The 26,353-nt window shown below is 42.4% G+C and overlaps 1 protein-coding gene across 11 annotated transcripts in view; it reads right to left on the bottom strand.

The window, feature by feature from the left end:
* The window catches only part of INPP4B (inositol polyphosphate-4-phosphatase type II B), a 444,727-nt gene that overhangs the window by 315,625 nt on the left and 102,749 nt on the right, over positions 1-26,353 (bottom strand). The window lies entirely within an intron of this gene.

Genomic DNA, 26,353 nt, shown 5'->3' with positions numbered 1-26,353 from the left:
AGGACTGTGGTTTGTTTTTGTATATGTATATTATGTATAGCTTTTTGTTATTGTAAGTCGCCTAGAGTGTCCACTAACCTGGACAGATAGGCGACCAATAAATAAATTATTATTATTATTATTATTATTATTATTACTGCTGTTGAGATTTTAATATTTTAATGTATTTGTATGTTTTTATTCTGTACGTTGCCCATTGTGGCTGGACAACCAGCCAGATGGGCGACTAATAAATCTAATAAATAAATAAATAAAACATCACCCTTGAAGAGTTGAATATTAGAACTTTGCATTATGGACTCAGGTTAGACTCCAGACTTTTTTTTGCTCTACTTTTCAGTTTCAGTTATATTCTCTACCCAGCCAGCAATAAAGAAGCAAATTAGGCCTGCAAGAAGAAGTTACGAGTTTATTTATTCTGCAGTTATAATGAGGAGGGCACTACGTACCAGTATTTTTATCAAGACATGAGTACTGGCACTCAAAAGGCTGTGATCAGTAGAACAGGATTGGGTGCTTATTGCTAAAGGGTGAAATAAAGATATAAGTTAAAGTGATCTGAAAAAAAATCTTCCCTAAGTTACTTTTTTCTCGTTCAAAGCACTCATTATACTCACAATCATTTTTTCTTTTTCCCCCCCTCAAGTACTTGATGGAAACAGCCCTTGAGGAATAGAAACACTGCTGTGGACACTACAGTTAGTCAGCTGACTGACCACCTAGACTGTAGCTTAGGCCTAATTTCTGAGTGGGTGCAGCTCAGCACGAGTCCTTTTCAGAGTTTCTAGGCAGAAAAGTTAACCCAGCAACCAGTTTAAAAGAAAATCCAATTACTTTGCACACTTTTCCAATTGCTTAGTTAGTCTTTTATATAGCAATTAGTTTTTTTAAAAATCCCCTTGATTTTCCAACAGAAAGGAAAATCTAAAGGTCAAAACTAAAAGTAGGGACCCTCAAGGGGGACTTAACACCTTTTTGTATTCCCTTGTTCATTGTATCCTTAACATCCTTTCTTATAAAACAAAAAAACAGGCCAGTCATTTAATTCCTGATGTTCATACTAAATTTTCTATTAACTTGACCTTTACATAGCCCATTATGTAAGTTTATTCACCCTCTGCATGGAGGAGGTGTGAGGGGGAAGATCACTACTTTTCCCTTCCCATGGCCTGGCCCTCACAGCCTTTCCATCAGTGTGGTGGTGGGGAATGGGCCGGCACTATGTGCCTCCCCCCAAAACTGTCCCAACTAGAAATGTGGCTGCTCCACTTAACAAGGAATGCTGGCAACAGGGCTGGGTCATGTGATGTCAGGGGTGAGGCAGGAAAAGGCATGGCTGCCATAACTCTAAAGCTCATTTGCAAGTGGTTTGTATTGAAACCGCTTGCCAGAAGGCGTCAACTACAAATCGCCATCAAGTTGTCACCTGATGACATAATGATGTTATGTGATTGACAAGTTGGTGACCCAACCAACTTCAATGTTGGCCCATGGGGAGGTGACGGAAGGAAGGATCCAACCCTCTGGCTGGATCTACTTCCCACCCCTGAGCTAAATTATTGTCAAACGTGGCATGAAACATATCCACATACATCACCCTTAGGTTTGAGGTAATACATTGGGGGGAGCAGAACTCTTAATTTGGTATCCTGAACCAACACAGCAAGTCTTCAGACTCAGACATTTTAAAAAATGTTCTTTAGAAAATAATTCATCCCATAAGCATTGGCAGAAACTGGGAGCTGATGAGTGTACTGTGAAATTACTCAGAGATTAATAGGTTATGGGCTGTAAAAATGTTGCTTGAATCAGCAAGGCCACTAAAAGTAACAAAAGCTTACCATGAGCTTGAAGTTACAAAGAAACAGAAGAGATTTGTCCCTGTCACACCATGGCTGCTCTTGCTTCTGATGATTTAATCTTCTGCTTGACTACCTGATGTGAAAGTGGACTTTCAACAGCTGTCTTCAAACAGATAATAGTGGAAACCTGTTCACTTTGGAGGCAACAGCACTGGAGATCCCCAACAACCCTGTTTGTTATTGTAAGCAGAATCAATCACAGACCAATCAGTCACATCCTTAGAACAATCTTGGGCTTGACAGGAGTGGAATTTATTGTTATGTGCCTTCAAGTCGATTTTGACTTATTGCAACCCTATGAATCAACGATCTCTAATAGCATCTGAATCAATCCATCTTTTCTTTGGTCTTCCTCTTTTTCTACTCCCTTCTGTTTTCCCCAGCATTATTGTCTTCTCCAATGAATCATGTCTTTTCATTATGTGTCCAAAGTATAACCTCAGTTTCATCATTTTGGCTTCTAGCGATAGTTCTGGTTTAACACCCAATTATTCTAACATCCAATTATTTATCTTTTTCGCAGTCCACGCTATGTGCAAAGCTCTCCTCCAACACCACAATCCTCCTTCAAAAATGAAAACAACTCTTAATATTTAATCTAGTACACCCTATCTTTGACAATGTCAGTGGATGTTAAAACTTTAATAAACTTTCTAAATTTTTCAACACTTTATACAACACCCACCCCTAGTCAAGGAACACAAAGTTATATAAAGGCACTGGAATTATCTCCATCCCTATCCCCAGTTTACTGAAAATAACAAAATGAGCACACACAAAAATAGCTAGATTGTTTCATCTTTTGAACCAATATTTATTTGTATATATTTCTATAAAGCCAAACTTAAAAAAAAAATCAAGGTGGTGAACATAAAATCAACTAAAGTGCATCAATAATTTTGATTCACATTTAAATGTATACTGGAATGTATGGATGTGGAGAATTTTGGGATTTGAATTTTTAGTGCTGCATTCTTAATAGAGCAGCGAGCAGTCTCCGGGGGTTTGGGGTGGATTTTGTTTTTTGTTTTTGTTATTAGTAGGGTAGGCCTGTCCTCCAGGCAACAGGGATAGGGGCATGTGTAAACCAAGGGGGGAGGTGTCAGAGAAGGATGGGGGCCAAGTCATACCAAGGTTGGGCGGCAGGCACTGGATTGATGCTAGGGGCAGACCACGTCAGGTTAGAGGAACAAGGGATAGATGCGTAATATCCATCCCCTGTTCTGGGTCTGCCCAAACCCAGAAGTCAACTGGGGGACGCAGGATTCCTACCGACCTTCGACTGCTGCTGTGTAATGCCAGGTCTGTAACACAAAAAAATCTATCATCCATGATATGATTCTGGATGAGTGTGCAGACCTGGTGTGTATCACAGAAACCTGGTTGGATGAGGCCTCAGCACCCATTCTTGGGGCCATGTGTCCACCAGGTTTCCATTATGTGCAGCAACCGAGGGTCGGAAGGCGGGGAGGGGGTGTGGCAGTCATCTACCAGGAGTCTCTGGTCTTCACCAGGCCTCCGCTCCCAAGGACCAAGTTTGTTGACTGCATGTACGGGAGGTTGGGCCCGAAGGGCAGTTTAGGGATCCTGCTTGTGTACCGCCCGCCCCGCTGCATGGCAGACTCCCTGACCGAGTTGCTTGAGGTGGTCTCGGATGTACGAACGCTGTCCCCAGAATTGTTAGTATTGGGAGACTTCAACATGCATGCCGAGACCACTCTCACTGGAGCCCCTCGGGATTTCCTAGAAACCATGGCTTCTTGGGAACTGTGCCTTAGTAATACTGAGCCCACACATGTAGCCGGTCATGCTCTTGACCTTGTATTTGTCCTGGGAGTGGAGGGGAGTGATCTGAAGTTGGGGGCTATTTCTTCGACCCCCCATGTCATGGTCAGACCACTATCTGGTGAACTTTGTTCTCTCAATGCCACACACCCTCCGCAGGGGTAAAGGACCCATTAAAATGGTCCACCCCAGGCGCCTGATGGATCCTGATGGATTCCTGACTGCCCTTGGGGAATTGGAACCTGCTGAAGGTGCCCGGTCGAAACACTGGTGATGGAATGGAATGAGGGAATCACCAGTGCATTAGACCGGGTGGCTCCGAAACGTCCTCTCCCCCTGAATAGAAGTCAGACAGCACCGTGGTACACACCCCGGTTGCGTAGTCTGAGACAGGAGGTGAGACGACTAGAATGCCGGTGGCGGAAATCCCGTTCTGAAGATGTCCGAACACAGGTTAGAGCAGCAATAGCTGCCTACCAGGTGGCAATAAAGGCAACAAAGAAGGATTTCTTTGCTGCCTCTATTGCATCCGCAGAGTGCTGTCCCAGGAAGCTGTTCCAGGTGGTCTGAAGCCTGGTCGGTCCAGTCGCTCAGGAACCCCTGGAACATTCTAAGGCTTCCTGTGACAAATTGGCAAAGCACTTTGTGGATAAAGTCGAACATCTAAAGAACTCGATTCCATACGCCGTGGATGCAGTAGATGATCCTGAGTTGGCCAGCTGCAATCCGGTTTCATGGGATCGGTTTCGGCCTCTTCCTTCTGAGGATGTGGACAAGGTACTTTCAACTGTAAAGCCTACCACCTGTCTGATTGATCCTGGCCCATCATGGTTCCTTGTGAACTGTAAAGAAAGATTGGGCAAAGGGATTAGGGCGGTGGTAAATGCATCCTTGAAGGAGGGTGTAATGCCACCGGCCCTCAAGGAGGCAATTGTAAGACCTATCTTGAAAAAGTCCTCCTTGGATCCCCAAGTTTTGAACAACTTTCGCCCTATTTCGAATTTACCATTCTTGGGCAAGATCATTGAGCGAGTGGTAGCAAATCAGCTGTCAGCACACTTGGAGGAAACGGATTATTTGGATCCATACCAATCGGGTTTCAGGACTGGACATGGTACTGAAACAGCCTTGGTCGCTTTGGTTGATGATATGAGGAGGGCTATGGATAGGGGAGAATTCACCTTCCTTGTCCTCCTGGATCTCTCAGCGGCTTTTGATACCGTTGACCACGGTATCCTGTTAGATCGCCTGGGAGGGTTGGGAATAGGAGGCACTGTTTTACAGTGGTTCCGTTCCTTTCTCTTTGACAGGCATCAACAGGTAGCATTGGGGGATGAGATTTCAGACCCTTGGCCTCTCACTTGTGGAGTGCCACAGGGTTCTATTCTCTCTCCCATACTATTTAACATCTATTTAAAACCGCTGGGTGGCATCATCAGGAGATTTGGGCTGCAGTGTCACCAATATGCTGATGACACGCAGCTCTATCTCTCGTTTAAATCTTCACTGGAGTTGGCTGCGGAGACCTTGTCCAAGTGCCTGGAATCCGTGAGTGGATGGATGGGAAGAAACAGCCTGAAGCTCAATCCTGATAAAACCGAGGTACTGCTTGTGGGTGACAGGGGAAAGTTGGGTATTGTTGACCTGGAACTCAATGGGGTAAGATTGCCCCTGAAGGATCAGGTCCGCAGCCTCGGGGTTATTCTTGATTCCAAGCTGTCCATGGAGGCTCAGATTTCGGCAGTGAGCCGGGCAGCTTGGTATCAGCTACACCTGATACGGAGGCTGCAACCCTACCTCCCTGCTCATCAGCTCCCACTGGTAGTGCATGCCCTGGTCACCTCTCGACTGGACTACTGCAATGTGCTCTATGTGGGGCTACCCTTGAAAACGACCCGGAAACTACAGCTGGTACAAAATGCGGCGGCCCATCTGCTTCCAAATAGCCGCCGCCGTGATCACATTACGCCGCTGTTAGTTCATCTACACTGGCTTCCAGTTGCTTTCCGGGCCCAATTCAAGGTGTTGGTATTAACCTTTAAAGCCCTATACGGTCTCAGCCCAGTTTACCTGAAGGAGCACCTCCAGTACCACCAACTTAGCCGCCTGACTAGATCAGCCACGCAGGGCCTTCTCTCAGTACCACCAACGAAAACAGCTAGGTTGGTGGGAACTAGGGAGAGGGCATTTTCAGTGGCGGCCCCCACTCTCTGGAACTCCCTCCCGTTCGATCTTCGACATGCCCCTTCCCTGGATGCATTTCGCCGAGCATTAAAAACCTGGCTCTTTGGACAGGCCTTCGGGACCTCCGGGGTGGGCTAAGCTTCTTATCACTATTACTGAATGCCCGTTGTTTACATACTGTTTTATGCTGTAATTTAATCCTTTATTGTCGACTGTATTGTATTGCTATGTATTTTAAATTGTATTTTAAATTGTATTTTACTGGAATTTAATTGTGTACGTTGCCTAGAGTGGCTTTGGCCAGATAGGCGACACAAAAATTAAATTAAATTAAATTATTATTATTATTATTAATAATAATAATAATAATAATAATAAAAAGAAATAACAAATCAATGTAATGCCCACCATTAATTCCATCCAATTGTTACTATCCCCAAATTCTTCTCCAGATCAGATTTCAACCCAGGCAGAGAAGGGCTCTTCCTTCCCATATCCAACACACACACCTATCTGGGCTGAACATAACAACTATCAGGTGGATCCACAGTGGCCTACAGAATTGTACTGAAATGGTTCCTTCTCAACCTAGAAGGAGGTAATGAGTGGGGTAAGGCAGGGCTCAGAACTGGGTCCAGCCCTCTTCAACATTTTTATTAATGACTTGGATGAGGAGGTGCAGGGAATGCTTATCAAATTTGCAGATGATACAATATTGGAGGAATATCTAACACACTGGAGGCCAGAAACAAAATTCAAAGTGATGTTGTTATTGCAGTTATTCCAAAGTACAGCTGCTGAGGGAATGTATACTGTGGGAATGCTGTGGACATAATATATCTCAACTTCAGCAAAGCTTTTGACAAAGTGCTCCATGATATTCTGATTAGCAAGCTAGCTAAATGTGGGCTGGATGGAACAACTATCAGGTGGATACACAGTTGGCTCCAGAATCATGCTCAAAGACTGCTTATCAATGATTCCTTCTCAAACTAGGAGGAAGTAACGAGTGGGGTACCACAGGGCTCGGTCCTGGGCCCAGTGCTCTTCAACATTTTTATTGAGGACTTGGATGAGGAGGTACAGAGCATGCTTATCAAATTTGCAGATGATACAAAATTGGGGGGCACAGCTAATACCATGGAAGACAGAAACAAAATTCAAAGGGACCTTGATAGGCTGGAGCATTGGGCTGAAAACAACAGAATGAAATTCAACAGGAATAAATGCAAAGTTCTACACTTAGGAAAAAGAAACCAAATGCACAGTTATAAGATGGGGGATACTTGGCTCAGCCATACGACACGTGAGAAGGATCTTGGAATTGTCATTGACCACAAGCTGAATATGAGCTAACAGTGTGATGTGGCTGCAAAAAAGGTAAATGCTATATTAGGCTGCATTAACAGAAGTATAGTTTCCAAATCATGTGAAGTATTAGTTCCCCTCTATTCAGCACTGGTTAGGCATCATCTTGAGTACTGCGTCCAGTTCTGGTCTCTGCGCTTCAAGAAGGATGCAGACAAACTGGAACGGATTCAAAGGAAGGCAACAAGGATGAACAGGGGACTGGAAACAAAGCCCTATGAGGAGAGACTGAAAGAACTGGGCATTTTTAGCCTGGAGAAGAGAAGACTGAGGGGAGATATGATAGCACTCTTCAAGTACATGAAAAGTTGTCACAGAGAGGAAGGCCGGGATCGTTTCTCGATCGTCCCAGAGTGCAGGACACGGAATAACGGGCTCAAGTTTCAGGAAGCCAGATTTTGACTGGACATCAGGAAAAACTTCCTAACTGTTAGAGCCATACCACAAGGGAACCAATTACCTACAAAGGTAGTGGGCTCTCCGACACTGGAGGCATCCAAGAGGCAATTGGACAGCCATCTGTCAGGAATGCTTTGATTTGGATTCCTGCATTGAGCAGGGGGTTGTTCTTGATGTTCTTATAGGCCCCTTCCAACTCTACTATTCTATGATTCTATGAACTGCAAAATCACTGCTGCTATTTTGCTGAGATTAGCATGGGCACAGAAGGGAGATCCTGTTATGGCATTCTGTTTGGAAATGAATATCCCTATCAATTTCTAACCCTTTTTTGGTTTTGGTTTTGTTAAGGAAAGGAGATAATTATGTTTTACTGGTGTTAAGTTTGTGAATGTCGTGTGGTAACAACTGAAAATCTGGCAAGTGTTATTTACGTCAAAGTGTTTTGCAAAAACTGCATGTGTATTACCAAGTTAAATTTATATACATACATGAGACACCATAGACCGTTTGCAGTTCTGCATCCCTAGTCTTTATTTCAGGGTCAAACTAGATGTTTTGCTAATCACTTGGTTAGCAACTACCTCAGGTTATGTTTGTTTTTACTAAGCAGAGGGATTTTCATCAGGATGGCAGCACATGAGAAGGCAAGGTTTAATTGTTTCCTATTTGGCCACTATCTTGATTAAAATTCCCCACACAGCAATTAGCTTTAGGGGGGAAAACTCCTATTGGTGCAAATGGAAACTTATTTTCTAAATCTTATTGCTGTGCAGGGGTGATTTTTGCTGGGAGCACAACTGGGAAGGGAAAGGTTAAACTTCCCTCCTCACACACTGCAGTCCCAATGAAGCCTGTCTCTTTCACACCTAGATATATTTAAAAATAAATAAATAAATCTTGTTGTGGTTGCAAACTGTAGTTAGGCCCCATGTCTCATTTTATAGTGAAGGTATTTGTTGTTTGTTTGTTGCCCTGTGTCCAAACGTATTTGAGAATACCAGTTACAGATCAATTCACTACTATGATTCATCTATCTTTGCTGTAGAATGTTTGTTTTTTCCATACATTTATTCTTTTGACAAGTGTTTAAGTGATGGATCTCCACTGTTCCAAAATGCAATATGATAGTTACAAAGAATTCTAATATTTTATCTTGCTGCATTTACTATGCATGGCAGGTTTGTTCCTTCAGAAAGTGATTAAAGAGAACTGATGGAGAGCAAAATAATCTGTATGCTGTTGCACTATTGTCAGCTGTAGTAAGGAGCACTGAACAAGGATCTTCATGTGAATGTACAAGCCCAGTCCAAATATGTCTTTCATAGAATTTCATTGCTACCATATGTATTTTCCAAAAGGCTTAAGAAAGGGTAGTCACATTACATACAACCATAAAACCATGAGATCCTCCAACTAGCCCTTCACACATACACTTAAGAACATAGGAGGGGTCCTGCTGTACCAGGCCAAAAGCCCATACAGTCCAGCATGGGCCAACTTGATGCCTATGGGAAGCTCACAAGCAGGACATGAGTGCAACACTTTCATGCTCATGTTTCCCCAAAACTGGTATTCAGAGACATATAGCCTTATCCTCCATGAATCTGTTTAATCCCCCTTTAATGTCATCTAATCCAAGCTGGCGGCCACTGTTAACATGCTGTGGCAGCAAATGCCATAGTTTAACAGAAAGAATCCTACCAGAAGGAGGGACTCTTATGTTTGCCCTCTTGAATCTTAGCAGCTTATTTGGATCCTGTAGGCAAAGCATTGTCCCAAGATGCTTATGGTAATGCCCTAAACCAACAATAACCATGATCTTTGTGTACCATCTCCAATATTAGAGGTGGTAGATCCCTGGATATCAGTTGCTGGGAAGCATAATTGGGAAGTATGCTCTTGTGCTCAGGTCCTGCTTCTGCGCTTCTCTGAGGCAACTTGTTTGGCCACTGAGAGAACAGGACCCTTGACTAGATAGGCTTTGTTCTGCTCCTGTCACACTATTCTTATCCTGGGCTCCTTAGAATCATTTTAGATTAAAACAGAAAACATCTTCCCCTTTTAGAGAGATATTGGCTGATACTTCTCTGCAGCGGGTCCTGATTTAGGGCTTATCCACACAGGAGCCTAATATTGTACTAAAGAAGTTGCTTTTACTATCACATTAGCTTTTCAAGGTCCACACTTCTTGCTCAATGGCAGCTTCCAGTCTGCCATTTTCCATCCACACAAGTGGTATTCCTCTGGAAAGGTTTCATGTCGCTGTTTCCTTGTGCCCCCACCCCCACTTTGACATGTTTACTCCCTCCAGAGTATGGTATTGCTAATGGAAAAGGAGAGGGTTTTTTTTGTCAGTTTCATTGTTTCTTGTCAATTGCATGCCTCTCCCAGCTCAGGGAGAGTAGGGGTGCAATTGGCACAAAACTATATGAAACTGACTAGGGGGGGAGTGAGTGAAGGCAAAGTAGGCAGCGGTTGCAGCAGCTTTTACGGGTAGCAGAGAGAGAGGGAGCAGGTGATGGGGCATAAGAGAGTCCGGCCACTAAAAAAAATCGAAGCAAAGCACCTGCACGGACGAGCGCAGAGCAGCTGAGATGGTTTTTCCTTTCCTTTACGCATTATCAGTGGATCGGGTTAATACGGACTTAAAGTGGAAAACTGCATGATAGTTTCTCTTTGCCTGCAATGTCATGTGAACCATGCAAATTACAAGGAGATGCAAGTAGCACCAGACACACACTAAATTGCTGTGTGGATGAGCCCTTAGTCCTGAAAACAAAATAGCAAATAATGTTCAGAGCCAGGTAGGTAGAAGTAAGGCAGGCATCTAAGCTAAAGCCTAGGGTGGAGGAAAGAAAGGTCTATCATGGGGACAGTGCTCCTTAGGAAAGAGTTGTAGAACAGCCTCCTGGAAACATCCAAAAAAGGTAAACCTGTGGAGCAGTTTCTTGGGCAGAAGACTGAACAACTACCTCTCTGCCCACCTAACTGCTGTATTTTCCCTCATTTCTCCTCACTCAAGTTTCCTGTCCAAGGCTGCCGAAAGATGCTTTTGCATAGCATTTACAGAGCAATCCTCTGCATATTTACTTGGAAGGAAGTCACACTGTGTTCAAGTGGGCTTGCTCCCAAATGCACACAGGTCTGTAGCCACAACCCTACAGTTTCATAAAAATTGCAGTGACTGCAAAAACGTTATCACTAAACTAATGGAACCGTAAATCTCAGCATATTTTTTACATATTTGACATTGCTGAGCTGCAGTCAATCACTGTTCCCTGAGTAATCCATCACAAAGCAAAATATTTGACAAGCTCTCCAAACAAAAGCCTTCACTTGACAAGAAATGATCTAGCAAGGGAGTGATTTAAAATGTATTGATTTAACTAGGTCCCGCTCTGTCATTTGAAAAAATTAAAGCCATCATCGATGAATTTCACATTACTTTCACTATGGAAGTGACAGCAAGTCACCAATTGGAAGTCTGGATCAGTGCTCACTAGGAGAATTCTACTATCAGAATAAGTACCACTTGTATTTAGCCTAGCCCTGTCACTATCAAAGATACCAGAACTCTTACTCAGCTAATAAGGGAGGTTAGAGTTCTTGAGTCTAACCTAGCCTCCCTGGGCTCCTACTGGGAGGAAGGGTGGGATATAAATTTAATGAAAACTCGACTGCCTTCAAGTTGATTCCGACTCATGGTGACCCTATGAATAGGGTTTTCATGGTAAGCAGTATTCAGAGGTGGTTTACCATTGCCTTCCTCTGAGGCTGAGAGGCAGTGACTGGCTCAGGTTCACCCAGTGAGCTTCATGGCTGTGTGGGGTTTCGAACCCTGGTCTCCCAGATCATAGTCCAACAGTCTAACCACTACACCATACTGGCTCTCCCATAAATTTAATAAATGCTACTACTACTAATAATAATCTTGACATGATCCCAAATATGGATAATTGTTCTCATATACGCCCACACCACATGCCAAATACCATCAAGAAAAAGAAAAAATGAGTTGAGCTGCCTTGATTAGCACGAATGGGTCTATCAATACAGTTTGATCTAACAAACTTAACGGATGACCAAGGATGTAACAAAACAGCTTTAATGATATTGTGAATGCACTGGAATCTCTCTACAGCCATGGAAATGTGACACCCATTAGAATTTGAGAAAGAGATAGAGAAGAGATTGCAAGAAGGCAATTTGGATATAGACAAAGATGGAAAGAACTAGCTAGGGTTAGCCTTGCTTCAAGCCAGCATGGGGGACGATTATTGCTCTGGAAAATATGGGCAGGATAAGCTATTTTGCTGCCCTGCCATTTCTTTGCATTCTGGCTTGCTTCTAATAGGCTCATATCAATACAGCAATATTACAAAGATACTACAAGTATCTCCAGAATGAAGCAAAACATGGAAGCATTGCCCCTACATTTCTCTCTGCTTGGAGAAATGGAAAGTCTTTAACAATACCTACTGATTACTATGCTTTGGGGTTATGCGACTTCAGAATTTAAATCAGGAGGGCAAAGATTAGCCAGACAGTAATTATACAATGCAAAAATTGCAACATCCATGTATATTATACACTTGCTCAACTGGAAGGTGAATGAAGCATATTTTTAATGCTGGCAGACGTTCCACCAGTCTCTCTGAGAAGCAGAGCCTTTGCCAATGCAACATACATTCTGTTAAAGGGATAATAACACACACAAACTATTTGACTGTGCAGCTATTAAAAGTATAAGAAATATCAGAAGTACCACCCATCATTTTAAAATCCAATATTGTGCTTCAGAGAACAGAATTTTTCAACTAAGCAAAAGCAGTTTCACTTTCTCAAAACATTTAACCCTAGTCATGCTTTGCAACATCATAGACTCAGTTTGCATGTAACACTAAGCCAAAACATGGACTAGCACAAATTCCTGGAAAGGAGACCAAACACGCTTTGTTCTCCTACAGTCCTGCTGTTGCCACATTGCTGTGAGCTAAGCTATGGCTTAGGTCAGTGTGTCATCCAAACCTAGGCTCACGTTTGTCTCCTCCAGACAAACCACTAGCTATAAGCCAAGAACAAACCTTAGTTACAGCTCATGCTCTGGAGAGAGATAACCCATGAGACTAGATTCAGACAACACACCAAACCATGGCTTAGTCCCAGGTAGTGCATCAGCACCAAGATTAGGAGAGGAAAGCAGTGGCTGTAATCTCTCCTAAACCCACACTATCAAGTGCTAGCACTAAGGTACAGTTTGGCTTAGTGTTGCATACAAACCAGATTAATGAAACATGCTGTAATGATCTATCTGCTGCTTTTACTGTCAATATAGATTTGGTGGTGCAGCAATACAGGTTGCAGCATAAGCTGAAATGCCAACTAGGTGAACAAAATCCAAGGATATGTGTGTGTGTGTGTGTGTGTGTTTTAAGGTTGTGCAAACTCACCAAATTCATAAGCAAATATGTTCAAATAAAATGTCAAGGAAACTTGATACATCTCCTGTGCTTTAAACTCCCAAATTTAAAGAAAGTCATTATGGATGCTTGGAGTTGACAGACATCAGGTGACCATTCAAAACAGAACATTAAAAAAGTAATGTCAGAGCTAAAAAAACAGATTCTCTCCACCCCACAAAAACACACTACATAGTTAGTTGCCAAAATCCAACTAAGCTTAGCAGTGGGCAGGATTTACAGCCCCTTGCAGGGAATATTCACAACTATTTCAAAACAGCAGCAGCAATACAAATCAAAACAGATTTAACACATTCTTCTCTTTAAACACCCAATAATAAATAATATCTGAAAGCTACCCTATAAGAATTATGAAAAGTATTCTGGGATATTTGCAACCAAGTGTAGAGAATACTTTTGGGCACCAACACAAAATTTGTATTAGCTTTAAATCAATATTTATGTGCCTATGGTTAATTTTGATCAATTTATCTGTTTCGTATACCCTTGAAATACTTTCAGTATTTAGTGTAGTAAATTAATTGAATTTTATCTTCTTATTCAATGTGCATTTCAATTAAATATACTATAGTGTACATTTTTCATTGTTTTGTAATTTAATTGTGAAGCCGTAAACCTTGGCTAAGTCACTTCATCTCTTTTACGCGAGAGGAAAGCAAACATTGTCAATTTAACGTATTTTGTGCTATTTGGGCATTTTCCCCAGAAGAATATTGTGCAACTATTTTGTATATAATAGAAACTCATTTCAGGAATATGATGTAAAACCAACATTACTTAACCTTGAACTGAAGGCATAATGGCCCTACCTCAACAACTGACTCATTTAAGGAACAAATCTAAACACTATTCCTCAGTACAACCAACTCCACATGGAGCAAGCCAGGACTATTGCATTTCAAGAATATCTTGTTAAAATGAAATGTTTCATAATGCTTTTGCAAACACTATTATGTACTTCAAAATTTGTTTTAACATACCATAAAAATGAGCTACAGGATGCCACATATCTTTCATCAATTACTTTGCAGTCCTGATTATTTTTAAGCTACTATTCTCATCACCAAGCAGTCACTGCTAATTTTCAGACTTCCATCTCTCATGGAAAAACAACTGTTGAAAGCATGAATCACCCAGTTTTGTTATATAATTTATACAATGCATTTGGACATGTTTTGTATGGACCAGATGCTGGTCTATTTTCAGCTAATATAGGGAAGAAGTGATTCTGTTTGTTCCTTCCTATGCCAAAATCTAGAAATGACATTGGAAGTGGGTGGCAATGGTGTTTGGACCATCCTTTGGCTTAATCCACACAAGATGAAAGCACTGTTGGCCAAGTTCATGATGATCTGGGTGGAGGTGTCCTTGTCTACACACACATACATGGGTACACAAGTCACTGAGCACCACAGTAAAAGTTAGGCTCTAAAGCAGAAGAGTTAGCAAGCCAGAGCCTAACTGAATGTGCTGTTTATTTCCAAACTAGAAAAGTAATTTAATTAAATAGACAGCATTCAGAATGGACCTGCAACTATAGCAGCATCCTTCTGATACAGAGGGGTGAGGCTGATACCAAATAAAGACAGGGGAGGAAGATAGGCACAAACCAGACACGTGCAGAGCCAAACTGGAGAGGGAGTTCATACATGAATAACATGTTGCCAGAAGCAGTGTAGGTAACTTGATCAATTAAAAACAAGAGACACAAGAAAAGAAATGGAAATAAGGGAAACCAAAGTGCAGATATTGCCTAAACCATGAAGAGGGGGATGTATATGCTCCTTCCTTCAGGGGTTCACTGTGGGTAGGGTTATACTTCTATCCGAAGGTGTATGGGACAATGAGAATGGTTCCTTAGTTATCTTCTTGTGACCTGGCTGCTTCAGTCTCAGCATAGTTTACCTTCCCAGACAAAATAAGAGATTCTAGAAGCCAAGGTGTGGATACTTAAAATGGCAGGGAGACTGAACCTCTGAGTAACAGCAGCTTTGATGGCCAGGTAGCAGTAAAGATTAGGAAGGGCCATAGTTCTGTGGCAGAGCATCTGCAGGTCCCACATTCAATCTCTGGCATCTCCAAGTAGAGGTGGGAAAGACCAGCGGCATCACTAGCGGGAGTGCGGGGGGGTGCGGACCTCCGGTGCGCACCCTCCCAGGGGCATGGATGACGTGGCTGGGCTTGTGTGTGTGCGTGCACATGCGCGCACACACTCAAGGTCAGCCACCCCGTCCATGCTCCTGGGAGGGCGCACGCTGGAGGGGCACCCAGCCGGAGAAGGCCTGGGAATGCCGGCGTGCCTCCCTCGCTCCGCCGATGCTGCTCCTGGTCTCGCCCGCCCGCCTCCGAGGAGTTGGAGCAGCCTTGCCGGGCAACAGCGTGGGGCAGGGCGGCTCTGGGTGTCACCCCCCTCATGGTGACACCCAGGTGCGGGCCGCACCCTCCGCACCCTGGTAGTGACGCCCCTGGGAGAAACTCCCAGCCTGAAATCCTGGAATGCCACTGCTGCACACAATATTGAGCTAGATGGATCAGTCGTCTGACTCAGTATAAGACAGCTTCCTGTATTCCAGTGGTGCTAAGAGTGCATTTTACCATCTTTGGCTAATGTATCATTGGACATTAAAAACCTGGACATAGTCATTGATATCCTAGTCACTTCGAGCTTAGATTACTGTAATGATCTCTAAATGGGGTTGTCTTTGAAGACAGTCTGGAAGCTTCTGACCTAGTCTAAAATATGGCTATGCTATTAACTAGAGTGGGTAGTTCAGAACACACAGCTCTGATAAAGTATCATTTGAACTGGTTACATTTTCTCCCAGACTCAATTCAAAGTGGAATCTTGGCCTTTAAAACCTTAAAGCAGCCTTGAACCAGAGTACCTGCCCAATTCTTGAGATCTTGTACTAGGACTTGCTGTCTAAATATAGTGGGTGGGGAATGAGGAACAGGACCTTTCGAGTGGTGGCACCAATGGAACACCTTGCCTTGCTTGCCTTTCAGTAAGCAGTTATGACAATGAGCATTCTCAGGTGTGGCTTTTTAAATGTAGGCTTCTGACTACTACTGTTTTTAAACTGTGTAAGACAGTTTTTTACATGTTGCTTTAATAAACTCTTTGTTTCTCTTTAATTGATAATATTGATATATTGTTTTATTTCTATACCTCTTTGCCATCTTGGTTACATCTTCTTACAAAAAAGTGAGATAAAAATATTAAGAGATTTAAATAGCTGAATTGACTGACAGATTTTAAAAAAATATTTTCTTACAATTTCATAATTATTCCATAAAATATTCATGCTGTACTGAGGCAGATTTTTGATGCATACTGTTTATACATGTCTTAGAGGAACCCAAAATCTGTGCTCCTGAAAACACACACTATTTGGTTTGAGGCATCAGAGGTCCAGATTCAAATCCCCTTTCAAGCTGGAGGCTCACTATATGGTTTTGGGCAAGTAATTAATTCTCAGTCTAAACTATCTCACAGGATTATTTCAAAGATAAAAATGAGATAATCCAATGTATTATACAAACATGGAAATAAAAATAAAAAACGGGGGGTTGTCAAGGTTAGCAAACAGAATAACATTTTTTATTTTTAAGTAAGTCAATTTGAAGTGGAAGCACTTCTGTTAACCCTCTGTGCTAATCAATCATAGCTCTTTCTTCCAACTGAGATTAGATAGGCACCTTCTTTGTTGAACTTCAAGCATATGACTAAAACTTTCTTGTTCCTGCAGACATTTTAATTTTATTGTTTATTGATGATTTTATTGTTATATTGTTTATTTTATGTACAGTTTGTTTTTATGTACACCGCTTAGAAATGCAAATGATTAAACAGTATATACATGTTTTAAATTTTTTTTAAAAAAAATATATCTATCTATTACACAAACATTGGACAACACAGTGTTTTGTGTCATAAGATGTTATTATGGCATTGTAGATTTAGAAGAAAGTAGACACCTTCTTTGAGAAGAGTCTACAACAAAAGGTGTATTGTTTGTTTATGTATTGAATAGATTTGTTGAGATTTCTAATTGCTTTGGCAAACAGTAAATTGCAGGACCATAATTATTTTGAAAATTAGTAGTGTCAGGGCAATAAGTCTATAATATACAAAAATCCAGGAATATTTCAGATGCTGGGTGCATGCAGATAATAAAGGAATAAATTAAATAACAAGCTTTTGGACTTTAAAGCTTTAAAAGTGTTTGAAGTGCTGCCAGCACTGTCCACTCCTGGCAAACACATTTTCCTGATTCAAACCTAAGCTTATTCTTTTGTAATTCTGAAGGTTATGAAAGCCTGTATCAATAAGGAAGCAGCAATTTCAAATATTTTGCACTCCTATTTCATAATATGCTGAAATGCAATTTATAAAACAAATGGCTTCATTCCATTTTCCTCAGAGTAGGACACACACATAAGATGCCATCTACCTGCTGGGCTCCTGCTGGGAGGAAGGGCGGGATATAAATAAATAAATAAATAAATAAATAAATAAATAAATAAATAAATACCTTGACTGAATTAATCATTGGAATAGTTCTTGTTGATTTTAACAGACTTGGCCCCAAACTATTATTTTACAACTAGGCTATTCGAATAGTTACTGTTGTTGTAGATATTCAAGGCCAGCCCAAGATGTTCTGCTGCCTAAGGCAAAGGACAAGATAGTATATCTCTTCCACTCACCCCTTAAATGTACCAACACAGACCAGCAGTCACAGGACAGTGTCCGCCACGGCACCTACAGGCACCAGGCTAACTTAGGAGCTACAGCCCACCATCACCTCACCATCACTCTCTGCTGCTTGAGGCACCTGCCAATTGCACAGCCAGGCCAAAATGTTCTAAGACCTAATTCAAAAGTCACACTGGGCTGAGGTTCGCATGTTTTAACCACAACAAGGTACAAACCACCAACTACAAAAACACACAAGATTACTTGAGTACATTTTTTAAAAATCAATAATTTCATTTCAGAGTTAGTGTAGGACAAAAAAATCAATGCTACAAAGTGCGTCGTGGTAGACTATCTAGTTTACATTAGTCATTAAACTATGAGAAACACTTTAGTGTTTTTTACTTGTACATTCAAAGCAGCAAATAGCTACACCTATAAAACTTTAGATTTCCCATCTTCATCTGAATTGGTTACATTTTAAGGGCCAATCTTAGATCATCCTGGGCACGGCTCTCTTTATGTGGCTGGTTAGGATTACAGGTGGCACACCTGACCCTCCATCATGATCTCAGGTTGACTAAAAGAACTTAAGGAGATCTTGAAATTGTGGCTGCCCTTTTTTTCTTCAGTTTAACACTGCTGGGATTTGGCAGGAAAGGTTTTCCATAAAAAATGACTTGCAGTTGCACAAAGACACATCTGAACCACAGATCTGAAAGCACTTGAGGTCACAATTGAAGATATGCAAGATTGTCAACAGTCCAATTTTCACTGAGCTCTTCTCTATGTTATGTATCAGACTGTGACTGACAACGTTTTTAGGTGCCCAAAACAGGCATGGGGGACCTTTGCAAGATCTGTATCTGGCCTCACCCTGTGGGCCAACTTTGACAGGTGGTCGGGCAGCCCACCTAACAATCACATTATGATGTCACATGATTGACAGGTGGGTTGCCCCATCCACCTGTCAAAATTCTTTGCTCTTGCGAAACCTTTCTCACACTGATCCTTTCAACCTTTAAAAGGTTGATTCAAGCTCCGATTCAGAGGCTGAAAGGATAACATGAGGTGGGCTTTCCAAGCTGTTTCTCTCTTCCAGTGCTGCTCTTTGAAACTGCCCTGCACTGATCCTAAAGAATCAAACAGAATGACCATATGTGGTGGGGCAATCTGGCAGTGAGAAGTCATCCATTAGGGTGATGGACCTGATACACTAATTCATCTTAATTTGCTTGCTTGTCAATGTTTTTATTTTTTATAGCCAATCATGTCTTGGAGCAGGCAATGGCATAGCCAGGCACTATTTTTTCAACAGAAAAGATTCTGTTCATTGCCACAGCTGTTTCCAAATGATATCCTTGGCACTTCGGAATAATAGTACATGGAGTACTAAAGCTGCACACTCCTTACACCAGCCAGCCTTACATTTCAGCCTTTGAAAAGCTTAGGGCCTTTTGCACCTGCCAGGACATAATCAGAGAATAATTCACTAAGAGGCAAAAAACCTTGCAGTTTAACTACGTGCCTATAGCCCACAGATATTTCTATCAAACTTTAAAAAGCAGGGAAATTGGGCAGCTATAGTGAATGCACCAGGGGAGCAGGAGACCTGACTTCCTCTTTGAGATATTGTATTGCCCTACAAATCTGTCAAAATGTAAACACAATTTGGGTTGGTCTTTCACAGTCCAATCCACTTCCTGTGTAGCTTGGAAGAATTTGGTAACATGTGCTTCTGAGCATATGGGGAGTGGTGGCACTCTTGTAGCTGTATTGAAGCTTTCACTCCTAAAAGTATATATTCTCCCTTAAAGAGGTGGATCGACCATCCACCTAGCAGCTATTTTTAGCAGAACAGTTGCCTTCCCAAACTATATGCCACATATTAATCCATGCAGAGGATTGGAGGGAGAATGCATCAGAGCAGCCCTGCACAGGAGGACTGCAGATACATTGGGGCCACACTGCTCTGTTCAGCCCCACCAGGAATCAGGGGCACTTAGGGCTGTAGCTTTATTTATTTTCCTTATCAAATTATTTCAGTACAACTCCTTTTGTCTATGTACAATTAATGTGACATATATTTAGTAAACAAAACTTTAAAAAGTAAGTCAAATGGATATGTTAAATAAGACCGCTATTATTTAGGGGAGTAAAACATTTTCTGATTCAAAATTTTGTGGAAAGCCCACATTACTATCCATTCATTTATAATTCTGGCTGCTACCTCCACTATTGCATCATGTTTACCAGAGAGCAGAATTAAAACCCTGCCTGCCTGCCTGCCTGCCTGCCTGCCTGCCTGCCTGCTGCGGCTGCTGCTCAGCTACCACCACCATCTGTCTGCTGGACTTCTGCTCGGCAGGTGTCACGCCTTGCAGGACCAGACCCCAGGTACTCAGCCAGCTGTGGCTGACTTCTTCCACCTGTCCCTTCTCTGGAGGGGATACATAAGCTGGCTGGCTGAGGTGCCTCCTGCTTTGTCTGCCTGAGGTGCCTCCTGCTTTGTCTGCCTTTTTGTGGATCTTGAGTCATGTGCCTGGGAGAGAAGACTCAGAGCCAAATGGGGAGACCTGAGGGGCCCCAATTAGTGTAGTGACAGGTCGAGGGAGATATGGCATTGTGAGGAGGACTTGCCAGGTAAGGGGAACGCGGTCGAGGCACTTAACGACTGTGCCTTGTTCCAGTCCTCCCCACACCCGCAGGTTTGTTGGTTGTCCTATCAGCCAGCTCTCAGGCCTCCGGATGCTGCTCCTAAATGCCAGATGGATGCATAATAAGATCTCCCTCATTCCCAATTTAATAGTGTATGAGGCAGCCGATCTGGCATGTATAACCGAGACCTGGGTGGGTGAGCAGGGGGGAGTCAGTCTCTCCCAGCTATGCCCGCCTGCGTACCTGGTTCAGCATCAGGGTAGACCTGAGGGCCGGGGAGGGGGGTTGCTGTGGTCTATAAGAGTTCTATCTCCCTCTGCAAGCACCCTGTTCATGTGACTACTGGTCTGGAGTGTTTGCACCTTATACTAGGTCAGCAAGACAGACTGGGGATTCTGTTGGTGTACTGCCCACCCAGCTGCCCAACAGACTCCCTAGCTGAGCTGATGGAGGTGGTCTCGGGTGTACTGTTGAGATCCCCCAGACTGTTGGTTCTGAGGGATGTCAACATCCATGCCAAGGCAACCTTATCCGGGGCGGCTCAGGATTTCATGGTCTCCATGACAACCATGGGACTGTCCCAATATGCCATTGGCCCAACACATGTAGCAGGGCATACTCTAGATTTGTTTTTTGCAACTGGACATGGAGTTGGTGATCTGAATGTGGGGGCCTTGCATCAGTCCCTCTGTCATGGACAGATCACTGCTTGCTGAAGTTCAGACTTACAGCGGCTTTTCCCCTCTGCAAGTGTGGGGGACCTATTAAGTTGGTCAGCCCCCAGAGACTAATGGATCCGGATAGTTTCCAAAGGGCTCTGGGGAGTTTTCCGGCTGATAGGGCTGGCGCTCCCATCGAAACCCTGGTTGAACTGTGGAGTAGAGAAATGACCCAGGCAGTTGACATGATTGCTCCTGAGCGCCCTCTCCTGTGTAGAGCTCGTACAGCTCCATGGTATACCCCAGAGCTAGAACAATGAAACAATATAGGAGACGGCTTGAATGCAGATGGAGATGAACTCCTAGACTTGTTCTCCATACTGGCTATCATCCTCGTCGCCCTCCTCTGAACCCGCTCCAACTTGTCTATATCTTTCTTAAAATGAGGGGCCCAGAACTGAACGCAGTATTCCAGATGAGGCCTGACTAATGCAGAATATAGTGGGACTATTACTTCCCTCAACCTGGAAACTATAGCTCTGTTTATGCAGCCCAAAACCGCGTTTGCCTTTTTCAGAGCTTGGAAGTAACTCGTTATTTTTAATGAGTTACTTGTAATTAGTTACAATTTTAGATAACGAGTGGGTAATTCCATTACATTTGGCAAGTAATGGAACGACTAGTAATTTCCCTACTTTTCAGCTGCAACTTTAACGTTTCCACGTTAGGTTGGACATTACTTGGGGGCGGGAACAAGGGGAAGTCAGCTCCTGGCTGTGATTGGTTAACACAAGACATGTGCCTCACACTGATTGGACCTCTGCGCAGACTCTCTCTTCCCTCGTGATCTGTGTTAGGAGGCATGAGGGAAGAGGTGAATAGGCAGGGGGGGCCTGCTAGCATCTGACTCTGAGAGGAAAAAATGGATGCTGGAGGAAAAAGCCAGGGCAAGGACAACGGAGAAGGCAGCAGCAGAATGGCGAAGAGCTGTGGAGGTGAGTGACGATGATTTGTGTGTGTGTGTGTGTGTACCCCGGTGTGTATGTTTTTGGCTGGAGTCTCTGGTTTTGGGGGGGGGGCTCCGGCTCTCTGGCTATCACCCCTTACTCTCCGGACTCTCAGCTTCAATTTAAAAAAAGTAAGTTTCTAGGTGGTCTAATTCCCGAGATATACACCAAAACGTCAACCGCCCCCCCGCACAACTTTTTTTAAAACAGATCCATGCTCTAGCTACAACTCCCATCAGCCCAATCCAGTGGCCATGCTGGCTGGGGCTGATGGGAGTTGTAGTTTTAAAAAGTAACTTTTCAAAGCTCTGGCTGTAACCCCGCCTTTTCATGATTGTAGCCAATGACGCCAGAGTTGTGACTTGTTGATCCAGGCATGCCTAGGCTGAACGTCAGAATATGGTGGCTTTGAGTTTTTTGCAGTTTGCATAAGTAATATGGCTTAATGTTTTTTTTTTCCTCTTCTGTCCAAGAGTCAGACCCTGGGCTATGAAATATGAAAGTATTTAATCCAATATCTGCTTTTCTGGGAGTAAAGCCATTTCTGGGAGTAAAGCATGTACCTGGAGTAAACCCCACTGAACTCCATTAGGACTTGCTTTTGAGTAGACATGGTTAGGATTGTGCTGTAAATTAATGGGACTTGTGAGTAAACATAGCGCAGACTTGTGTGTTTTTAAGAAAATAAATGAAGTTTATTTATTTATTTTTATTTATTTATTATTTGATTTATATCCTGCCCTTCCTCCCAGTACGAGTCCAGGGTGGCAAACAAAAGCACTAAAAACACTTTTAAAATCATAAAAACAGACTTTAAAATATATTAAAACAAAACATCTTTAAAAACATTTTTAAAAGCTTTAAAAACATTTTTTTAAGAAAAATTTTAAAAACATTAAAAAGCAATTTCTTTTTTTTCCTTTTTTTTTTTTGAGCCACGAGGGCAAAATGAGCCACCCTGTAGGTAACCCTATAGTCCATATCGGACAGAAGATAAAAAACAGTTTGAGATGCCCGGTCAGGCCCTTGGAAATTGGGAAGAGGATTAAGAAACTGAAATCTTGGTTGAGCATAAATGGGGCACTCCAATAAATAATGTAAGAGATCTTCAATTTTGGGAGCAGCATACACATATCCTCTGATCTCTTGGAATCTGAAGGTAGCGGCCAGACGTCAAGGCATTTGGCATCATCTGGAATCTCAAGGATGTAAAGGCATGTCGCAAATGGACCGGGAGGGGGAGTAAAAGATAATTTGCAATGTAATGGTCTTTTTTATATACCCCAAACCATGACGAAAATTTGGAATTCAAGATTGTCAGGTTATCCATCCATATACAGTGGTTTTGTATCTGCTTACGAAGTTCAGACTTAACTAATAGTGAATTTGACTGATTAGAGATATAATGGAGCTGTATCGCTCGAAATTTTGAGCTCCAAAACCTATCCTTAACAGCGATTTCATGGCACGCCTTCACTAGTATCCTAGAAGTTGCATTAGTTAGGGAGGACCAGTATATCAGCAAAGATTCATGAATACGGGTGCTAACAGGGAGTAAGCCCACTTCTGCTCTCATCAATGCTGATGGAGTGCCAGGAGGTAAATTCAAAAGCCGTCTTAAAAAGTTGTTTTGGACCGCTTCTAATGTGGAGAAAATGGGAATCGACCAACCCCAAATGGCAGCCCCATATGTAATCTGTGAAAGAACTTTATTTTGGAATATTTTTAGGGTGGGAGCAATCAGGTGACCCCCCTCAGTTCTATAAAATCTAAGAATCATCCCAAGAGATTTTAGAGCTATAAGTTTAGCGGCCGCAATATGTTCTTTCCAAGAAAGAGAATCTTGAAATAAAATCCCTAGATATTTAAACGAGCGACACTGGGCTATTGGATGCTCCCCTATGGCCCACTTATGTTTGATAGATCTTTTCCCAAAAACCATTGTCTTTGTTTTGTGGTAATTAATCTGTAGAGATTCTTTTTTACAGAAATCGTCCAGTTTGGACAAAAGCCTCCTTAGGCCTATGGGAGTAAGAGACATGAGGATCATGTCATCCGCATACAGTAGGATTGAGAGTTTTCTCCCACCTATTGAGGGTGGGAAAAATTTTGGTCCCATCAGTTCAACAACTATGTCGTTTAGGTACAGATTAAATAAAGCCGGGGCCAAAGGGCATCCCTGCTTTACACCCTTATTTGCCATAATTGGATCCGTCAATTATTACCCATTCTAATTCGAAGGAAATTATCAGAGTAGATTTCTCTGATTAAGTGTAATAGACGTTTGTCTATATTGGTGTTAGCGAGCTTGGCCCATAGACGATCTCTGTCAATAGAGTCAAAAGCTGCCGCCAAATCAATAAAGGCGGCATAAAGATGTTTTGTGGGGCCTATCATTGATTGCCTTGCTATAAAATGTAAAGTGGCGCAATGATCGATAGTGCTCTGCCCTTTCCGAAATCCCGCTTGTTCTGGGTGAATGAGTAAGTTGTCCGCTTCCCACTCCTCTAATTTGAGCAGGAGAAATTTGCTATATAATTTGGCTCCTACATTAAGTAGACTAATGGGCCGATAATTATTAGGATCTTGTCTCTCTCCTTTTTTAAAGATGGGGATGACAGTGCTCTGTTTCCATCCCTCGGGCATAATGCCCGATTCATTAATCTGAGTAAACAGATTAGCCAAAATGGGGGCCCACCAATCTGGAAAATTGATAAGAAGTTCAGCTGGTATCATATCACCCCCTGGTGCCTTACCCCTTTTTAACGAAGAAATGAGGGACTTAATTTGGGTTTTTGTAACAGGGGGCCAGGGGGGTAGATCAAACTCTTTACTAGGCCGAAACACAAAACTTATAGATGGGGCTGCATAAAGTTTAGAGAAATGTTCATACCATATCCTGGCAGAAAATTGGTTGTTAATAGGGTACCTGTTCACACCCATACCACCAGCAACCAAATCCCAAAATAATCGTTCATTACCCTCAAGTAGTGCCTGATTGAGTCGTTCCCATTGAGCTCTCGCAAACCTATCCTTTTTTTGCCTCAACAAGGATCTGTATGAAGAATGAAGATGGACTAGGTGTTCATGACAGAATACAGATGGTCCCCTTCTAGATCTGCGGGCATAATTACTAATACACGCTTAGCTGCTTTGCATTCGTAATCAAACCATCTCTTAGATCTTAAGCGCATAGATTTAGAGGTATTCTTCCAGGACAACAAGGGTTTAAAGAAAGAGATAATATTCTGATATGCAGTAAGAGCATCTATCTCGTAGTTAGTATTATTAATAGAATGCAAGGAACTATCATTTAATAATTGCGTTAGTTCCGTTTGTAAGTTTGGGGTCCATCATATTCTATGGTCTGCAATTTGGAGGCCTTCCATATCAGGGAGTACAGGTGGAGGGAGGGGGGAGCGCAAATTCAGAGTCGTTGAGGTAGGAAAATGGTCACTATCAATTCTATCTAAGACGTTGAACCTACATACCTCTTTAGTTAAAGTACTTGAAACCAGTGTGTAATCTATCACACTGGCTCCTCTAGATGAGAGGTAGGTAAATGCTCCATTTGATTGGTCAATAGCTGAACCATGTAGGCAATCGAAGAGATGTTTGTGGGAGAGCTCAATAAGTCTCCTACCTTGTTTATTAACCACCTTATCTTGAGAAACTCTGGTTATTTGAGCAGGTAGTAATAATTGACCATGATTAGATTCAGGCCCTTCTACAAGACCAGAACCCAGTCTAGCATTGAAATCCCCACATAGTATAATTCTATGGGAGGGGAAGCTAAATTCTAGCGATGTTATGTATTCCGAGAGATAATCCCAGACACAACCTGAGTCTAATCTTTTGGCCATATGAGGGGGAAAATAAACATTTATAACAATAAGATCCCCCAGAATGGAACCATATAATCGAATGCCTTGAATGTAGTGACCACAGTTTGGGTTGAGAACCTGTATATCAACCGGGAGATCAACAGAAACAAAAATACAAAGACCCCCACTACCTCTTCCTCTATTATTGACTTTGGCCGCCGGAAGATTGAAAACTCGATAACCATTTAAATAGACTAAAGAATCTGATGTCGTCCAGGTCTCCTGCAGGCAAATAATCTTAAATTGCTGAAGGAAAAGAGATGGATCATCCTCTGCAAATTTGTTAAACCATCCCATTATATTCCATGACAAAAGTTGCAACTGTCCGATGGAATTTGTTACTTCCGAATCATGGCAAAGGTTAC

The sequence above is a fragment of the Rhineura floridana genome, chromosome 9, assembly GCF_030035675.1.
Source record: "Rhineura floridana isolate rRhiFlo1 chromosome 9, rRhiFlo1.hap2, whole genome shotgun sequence".
Taxonomy (NCBI): Eukaryota; Metazoa; Chordata; class Lepidosauria; order Squamata; family Rhineuridae; genus Rhineura; species Rhineura floridana.
The sequence above is the reverse complement of the archived record's forward strand: the minus strand, read 5'-3'. Positions and strand labels throughout refer to the sequence as shown.